Here is a 7,614-nt window from a genome sequence, read left to right as displayed (position 1 = left end):
ATGCATACAGTGCTTTTTTTCTTAAAAATTTTTTAGGGGTACTCTCATTTTGACTCAAGAAAATCACAATTTTATAGTTCAAATCAGGGAAAATAAATACAGTAAATGGACAAAAGTTCACAAAATGTTTAGGGGTACAGTATGCATTCTCCTGCGTACCCCCCAGAATAAAAGCATTGCATGCATACATTTGTACTGTAAATGCCTTAATGCTAAATACATATATAGTGGCTTCGTTCCAGTTGAATTTATGCCATTGGCTCCAAGTAAAAGAGTAAGCACGCTTATTTGGGCATAAGCTAAGCTTATCAGATTCTTTTTCAGTGAATCTGGGGACACTTTTCAACTTTAATGGATTTTGTATGGGGACTGATTTGTAAATCTGGTGATTGTCCCCGGGAAAGGGGGACGTCTGGTAACCTTAGCGTAAGCCCCATTTTGCTCAGTGGGATCTGCTTTGGAAGAAACACGCTTTGGATTGACCTGGAAATGGTTGGTTCAGGGGTGCAGCCCCCTGGCCTGGTTTTGCAGACAGCTGTACTGGCATCCCCACCCCCCGGTGTGATGAAGCTGTGTCACAGAAGGGCATTTTCACAACACTAAGAGGAGCCCTACAGGATCAGACAAAAGGCCCATCTAGTCCAGCATTCTGGTCTCTATGGGAAGCTTGCAAGAAGGACCTGTACACAACAGCAACTGGCATTCAGAGAATCAGAATCAGAAGAATCTTTATTTGCACCAGCCACTGGCCATAGCAATAAAATAAAATACTGTACAATGTACTGAAGACAGAGGTGAAAATTGAACTATACAAATTACATTCTGGAGGTTTACATCAGTGAGGCATTCAGAGGCCTACTGCCTCTAACAATGGATGTTAAACTTTGCCACTGTGGCTAGTAACCTTATCCTACATAAATCTGTCTAATCCTTTCTCAAGCCCATCCAGGCTATGGCCATCACTATCTTTTGTGGGAAACGGAAGCAGAATCAGGAAATGATTCCTCCCTCTGTGGCATCCTCTGACTGACACCCTCGACTAAATGGAATAAAATAAAAAGAGGCAATTGAAACCTTGCCTTTCATTACATTCATCAATATAATTGATGCCATATCAACTCAAGTTTGCATATCTGTTGTATTACGCTATAGCAGTTTTAAAAACAAAGCTTATGAATGAAAATTAGAATAATGGAATCATATAATTGTACAGTTGGAAGGGACCACAAAGGTCATTTAATTCAACCCCTGCAATGCAGGAATCTTTTGCCCAACATGGGGCTCAAACTTACATCCCTGGGATTAAGAGTCTCATGCTCTACCAACTGAGCTATTGGAAGGAAATGAGAGTTGCCTTTACTGTCCTTCTAATCCAACAAGTAAGAACCTGCAAGACTCCAGATCCCATCAGACCAGGACACCATAGCCACTTGGTGGGAATGATGGGCATTGTAGTCCTGCGGTGTCTAGACGAATACAGATTCCCTACCCCTAACCTAAATGAGCTCATCATGCATTCTGCTTACAATGTGATTCCTGAGTAGGTGGATAGGCAATAATTATTACTAATAGATAATAGATATACGTAACTAATCTAAGAGGGAAGAAGGAAAAAGTTGGCTGGGGTCAGGGGTGGGTGACAGTGGTGAAATAGCACCTGAAGAACCAGTTTACAAACAAACAAACAAACAAACAATTATTATATTTGTAGTGCCTAAAAATGAAATTTCCACTCCATCAAGTAACTACTTTTGACCTGAAAATCAAAAGTAGCAAAGATTCAGCACAGCCCTGTCTAATTTCCTTTGGATCACAAACAAAGCATGAAAAGTGTGAAGATGGGATTCACTGAAGACATTTAAAGTATGTTAAAAGGAGAGCTTTGGGATAGCATGCCCATCCCACCACAGTCATTTCCACTGATTCTTCACCTTCCACCAACAGCCCAGAGGCACTTTCAGTGAGTCAGTGGTCATTCCCCCAGTATCCAACACACTCAGCCAGAGAGCATTGGGATAATTTGCCTTGAGAAATCAGCACTGCCAGAAGCAAATTCTTATGGGCCTTATTCTCTGTCAGTCTTTTCCATTGCTATAGCCACCCCATCCCCCCAACAAACACCTGTAATTTTCCTTTGAGGTCATTGCATAAAGGTTATCTTGCTCTGAGATAGCAAAGTGGAATTTTACCAATGGGAATGGTGATTCCTGATCCTGTTCTAAGCCTTGAGTATGTTAAAGGGTTTCATCTTGCAACTTCCGTTGAGGGTGGAGATAGATTTTGGAGTAGGTGGAGGCAAAGGATTTGCTTCAATAAATACAACCGAAGATCACTTCCCATGGGATACTTCAGCTTGTTTCTCAGTTGCTTGCCCATTACCAGGAGCTGATAGCCAACAATGTTGCCCAAAATTGCAATTCTCTCAGCATTAGCTCTTGTTCTGATCATACAAGGTAAGCAAAATACTTTAAGGAATATTAGTTTTAGCATTTTGTTAAATTCTTCTAATGCTAGATGGAAAAGTTAATCATGCCTTAACATTCTGGGATGATTATTTCTGAGTACAATGCCATAGGAGTTTGGTGTATGTCAGTACCCAGGTTCTTGATATCTGGTAACAGCAGACACCTGGCATTTTATAAATGTTGCTGTTTTTAATTTTCCAGAGGCTTCTCTTGCCCCTGCGACCAAGGAACCAACCACAGGGCCAAGCGAGGGGACAACGCTTGAGTCAAGCAAAGAACCAGGTGGCAAAGAAAGCACAGAAGAGCCGACTGGTGAAACAAGCTTAGGACCAAGCGCAGAGCCAAGTGAGGAGCCCAGCACACAGCCAGGCGAAGAGCCGAGTGGCGAAGCAAGCGGAGAAGCGAGCGGAGAAGCGAGCGGAGAAGCGAGCGGAGAAGCAAGCGGAGAAGCGAGTGGAGAAGCAAGTGGGGAAGGAAGTGGGGAAGGAAGCGGAGAAGGAGGTTCACATCTTATTCAACTAGGCACAGAGGCAAGCAAAGAGCCAACCAAGGAGCCAACTACAGAGCCAACTTCAGAGGCTGCCCCAGAGATCAGCGTAGAATCAGGAGATTTTTCACTTATCCTGCCAAGTGAAGAAACCCATGGAGATGCAAGCAAAGAGCCAAGCACAAAGCCAAAACCAACTGCAGCGTAAACAGACGAGTCAAGTAAGTTCTTTCTGCAATTACTGTGACCTTGTTAGCAACAGTTTCCCTTCTTAGAACTGGTTTGTATGGGACACTTTGACAAGGACTGGTATCCTCCAAGAGAATACCCCACTTCCCAGCTCCAGTCGCCACATGATTTAATGATGGTGTTAACCAGTAGGATAGATAGACTCAATGCCCTGTTCCCAACAGACACAGTAATTTGTAATAAAGTATAGGAGTGGAGATGAGAAACTCAGTGTGGCAATGTCACTCCGACAAGTCTAACAGAGAGGCCATGGGGCCTTCCAGGTATTGTTAGGTTGCAGCTCCCATTGTCCCTGCCCATTCAACATGCGGGGGGGGGGGGCTAGTGAAAATTGGAATCCAACATCGGGGAGGGGGGGCAGACCACATTGACTACCCCGATAAAGGCCACCTCTTGTACTTAATAGATATGAGGATTCCTGAATTCTGTAGAAGCAGGAAACCCCAGACCATGATGAGTTCCATGCTCATCAGTTCACTGTTAAGTGGCCCCCTGCAACAATCACAGGGGTTGTCTTTTTACATGCTGCATGTGAGTTAGCACTACACCTGGCCAACTTATCACTGGCTATTATACAGGAAAGCAGCATGCACAATCCTTCTCCACCATAACCAAGTTGTGTAAGCTAGGATTAAGGAAATGAGTAGTACAGTATAAAGCTGAGACTTCCAATCCTAGGATTCTACTTTTTAAAGACTCCTTTTGGCACAGACACAGTAGCTTACAGGCCAATGCTAAGCTTGTTTACTTTAGAGGCAAGTAGTCCCTCTTAAGTTAAATGGGACTTGTTCTCTGCTAAATGTGTTTAGGGTCATAACCTTACAGCAGAAGTAGATATATGTCTACTCAGAAGTAAGGCCCACCGAGTTCCATATGTGATTTGCAACTTAAATCTCTCTTTTCTACTGACTTGGTCCATAGGTCATGCTAAAATAGCATCACAGGAGCAACTTTAGCTAGAATTTTGGATGTGAATTTGGAGGGGGAACTGAAAGCTCCATGCTAAACTTTTAACATAGACGGGTGTCATGGAAGAGCCTAGTTTCTTTTAACCAGAACCAAGACAAGCAGAGGATAAGATCATGGGGACGCCACCTTTTCTCCTGTGTGATTAGGTTCAGGGGGAAATTAGATGTATGCTGAGAAGTCAGTGCTTCTACCTATATTTTTAATAGGCAAATAATTTAACTAAATACTAATCCCACATATTGCCTGCATCACAGTGAGGAGTACAGTGGTACCTCGGGTTACATACGCCTCAGGTTACACACTCCGCTAACCCAGAAATAGTGCTTCAGGTTAAGAACTTTGCTTCAGGATAAGAACAGAAATCGGGCTCCGGCGGCGCAGCAGCAGCAGGAGGCCCCATTAGCTAAAGTGATGCTTCAGGTTAAGAACAGTTTCAGGTTAAGAACGGACCTCCGGAACGAATTAAGTACTTAACCCGATGTACCACTGTATAGAAATCCAGTCTGCTTTTCTGTGTGGCATCTGTAAATTTTTAACTTACTAGAGGCACTTAACGACCTCCTTTTTTCCTTTTGCCTTTACTTACTTACACTTGGGTCTGTGTTCTCTATCAGTATTACCACTGTTTTCTGGCAGAGCACTCAAGACAAGTAGAAATTCTGCAGGCTAAAGGCCCAAGAAAGTTTGCCAGCTGATAGCCTTACAGCTGATAAAGGCACAGGAGCCCTGGGGTTGGGGGATGGGGACACGCCTTGGGCAATGAGACAATTATTTACTCGCCAGAAGACAGCTGTTAGCAGTGAAGAACAGTCAGATCATATGTTCCAATCACCACCACATGCTCTCTAGGCAACATGGAAGGAATGTCAGAGAATAAAAATGTACTTTAAAAACTTAAATATCAAATTCATTTGCTGTTGCCTCTGAAATTTCCTTAGGAATCACATGTACAAACTTTTAGTCTAAGTGATAATAAATTGGGGATTGGTACTCCAGCTTTGTTAATCATGCTTAATTAAATGAATCTAGAATCTCTGTACAACTTCATTGCCACTGAAATGGCCCCCTGTGCAGCCTTGCTTTTATCTGATCTTTGTCTTGTGTTTTTGTCTTCAGAATAAAAAGAAAATGAATCCAGAAAGAGAACCTGAATTGATGTCTCCCTGATAATGTTGTCTTGATTGAAGTTGCCCTCCAGTAAATGTAGGTTTAATGCCAACAAGCCTTAAACCTAATTGGTTGGGTTTCAGATAAATAAGTATCTGGTGGTTTATCCCACCCAGTCCACCACATTTTGTTTGTTATTTATTAAACTGTGACATGCCAGACAGCTTGCAGTGGACTTGTAGCAGTTATACTGTGTTAATGCTATCACTTTCCCCTCCAATCATCTCCCACCCGATGGGCTCTCTCTATTGTATGTGCCCTCTGCTTTGCAAACTAAAATAAAAGTGGAATGACATTATCACCCTTTGTACTGTGCTGTGTTACTGTTTCCAAGCCTTTCCCAGTTCGCCGTTCCTTACAAGCCAGTCTTTACACTATAGACTTGTAGCCTCATGTTGCAGGAATGTATATATAGGTTGGGGGGTGCCCCTCCAGCAGATATCATGCACATGCAGCCCACTACCAAAATCAGCCCAATCACTTTTTGTGACTTTTGTGATTTGTCCCCAAAAAACACTTCATCACAGTTTCTTCCTGCACAATATCAAATGTAACAATTAACTGATAAGTGTATCTATGTACTGGGCACTGGGAAAACATCAGAAATTCATATAGGTATGTGAGCTCAGCTACTCAGCAGCCCCTCTGCCTGAGTGATAATTCCTGGCATCCTGATACCTGAGTGCCAGACAGGTAGCTATTCCAGAAATACCAAACCCAGATAGAGACAAAAGGGTGTGATTAACTTGGCTGGGAAACAGGGAAATGTAAATATCTCTTTTGTTACACTTGACAGGTGTTTGGTGGAGGGCAAGGGGAACCATGGGGCAGGGTCCAGGATGCTCAGATTACTGCCACCAGACCTCCCCTTTCATGATGTAACCATGATGTATTAGTGATGTAGTTTGGGGTGTGTAAACTGGGGGTTAGCAGCTAATAAAAGTTTGGGTTCTCTTTTGTTCGGGGTTTCCATCTTGTTCCACCTTGTGGCAGGTGGGAGTCCTGTCGCAGCAGTCTTCAGTAAAGACCAAGCCTACTGGCTGCTGTTTTGCTCTAGCATTCCTGGCTGGTGTCCTTGTTTTTTGTCCAAGGGAGCCCTCTGATTTCTCCGTTAACACTCACAAATTCCATTTTAAAGTGGATGATGGAGAGACAGAAGACCTCTTCAGGTGGACCCTGAAAAATCCAGAGCTCTAAAAACATGCAGGGAGTCTCTGAGTACAGGGAGCACTTCTGACAGCCATCTTCCAACTTGTGGAGGACAAGAAGAGCAGCAGTGGGTGGGTCCAGCGCACACCTCCACAGGCCCCTTCACATATTTCACTAAATTCAGATCTACACCTGAAGGCTAGGGATATTTACATAGAAATACTTGCAACTCTTTACATCAAGAGTCGGATCCTCTCCAGTCCTTTTCTCCCTGACCCCCCAACCAATTTTGGCAGAAAAGGATTAGCCAATTAAAGCAGACACAGCATTGGGGTGGGTAGAGCCAAGCTCCTTAGTAGGGATGCAAATTGCTCCCTCCCACTGTCATCAGATTGGTCATTTTCTTGGCAGGGGAGTCAATAATACACCCCTCAAACAATTCACATTGGGCTGTCTAACTGCATATGGACAAAAGTGTGAAGTTTTCCCTCATTGATGTGTACCCCTCTCTCACACACAACACACTACTAATGGAGCTAGGCAGGACTGTTTATACTGTATTCAGAATATGGTAGGTTTTTTACTTTTCAAAAGCTGATGCAAGGTAGTATCAAGCACAAAGGTTGCTGACTGCTTTGGTCTGAAATCCACATGCACTCTTGGCCAAACCTCCCTCCCCTCCACATCCACACTCTTGCACATCCACACCCTCCAGACCAAGGGTTAGCCACCCGATTTAGCAAGTGAGCGTCTCTCGCCCCCCCCATCAATGTAACAGTGTGTTACTCTTCCTGTTACAGCAATGACATCACAACTTCCCTGCCTTAAACTTTCAGATGCATGTAAAGTACTAGAAGTTGGCTATTTATTTTTTTTGTATGAGGAAACTGAACCCACCCCTTCTTAGCAGGGCCGTAATGTGGCACCAGTTGAAGGTGCAAACGTCAGTGTTGCATGTGTGAGAGAGAACCTGTTCTGCCTAACAAGTCGCCAAGTTTCAGGAGAAAGGGGCAAAAATTATTCACACCTTTAGACCCATGTCCCCAGATATGCTTGCATGCACAGCTTTGCAAAATGTCTGGGCTTGACGTGTTCATGGTACGGTACCAGTATTATAGACTAGAAGTA

At 43.6% G+C, this 7,614-nt stretch overlaps 1 long non-coding RNA gene across 1 annotated transcript; it reads left to right on the top strand.

Annotated features, from left to right (window-relative positions):
• Positions 1-2,135: 2,135 nt before the first annotated feature.
• On the top strand, positions 2,136-5,688 carry LOC309380959. Its single transcript, XR_014173226.1, has 3 exons — positions 2,136-2,453; positions 2,667-3,173; positions 5,287-5,688. It is a non-coding gene; the product is annotated as an uncharacterized lncRNA (long non-coding RNA).
• The last annotated feature ends 1,926 nt before the right edge of the window (positions 5,689-7,614 follow it).

This window comes from Podarcis melisellensis, assembly GCF_964234715.1.
Source record: "Podarcis melisellensis genome assembly, chromosome: 12".
NCBI classification, from domain to species: domain Eukaryota; kingdom Metazoa; phylum Chordata; class Lepidosauria; order Squamata; family Lacertidae; genus Podarcis; species Podarcis melisellensis.
The sequence above is the reverse complement of the archived record's forward strand: the minus strand, read 5'-3'. Positions and strand labels throughout refer to the sequence as shown.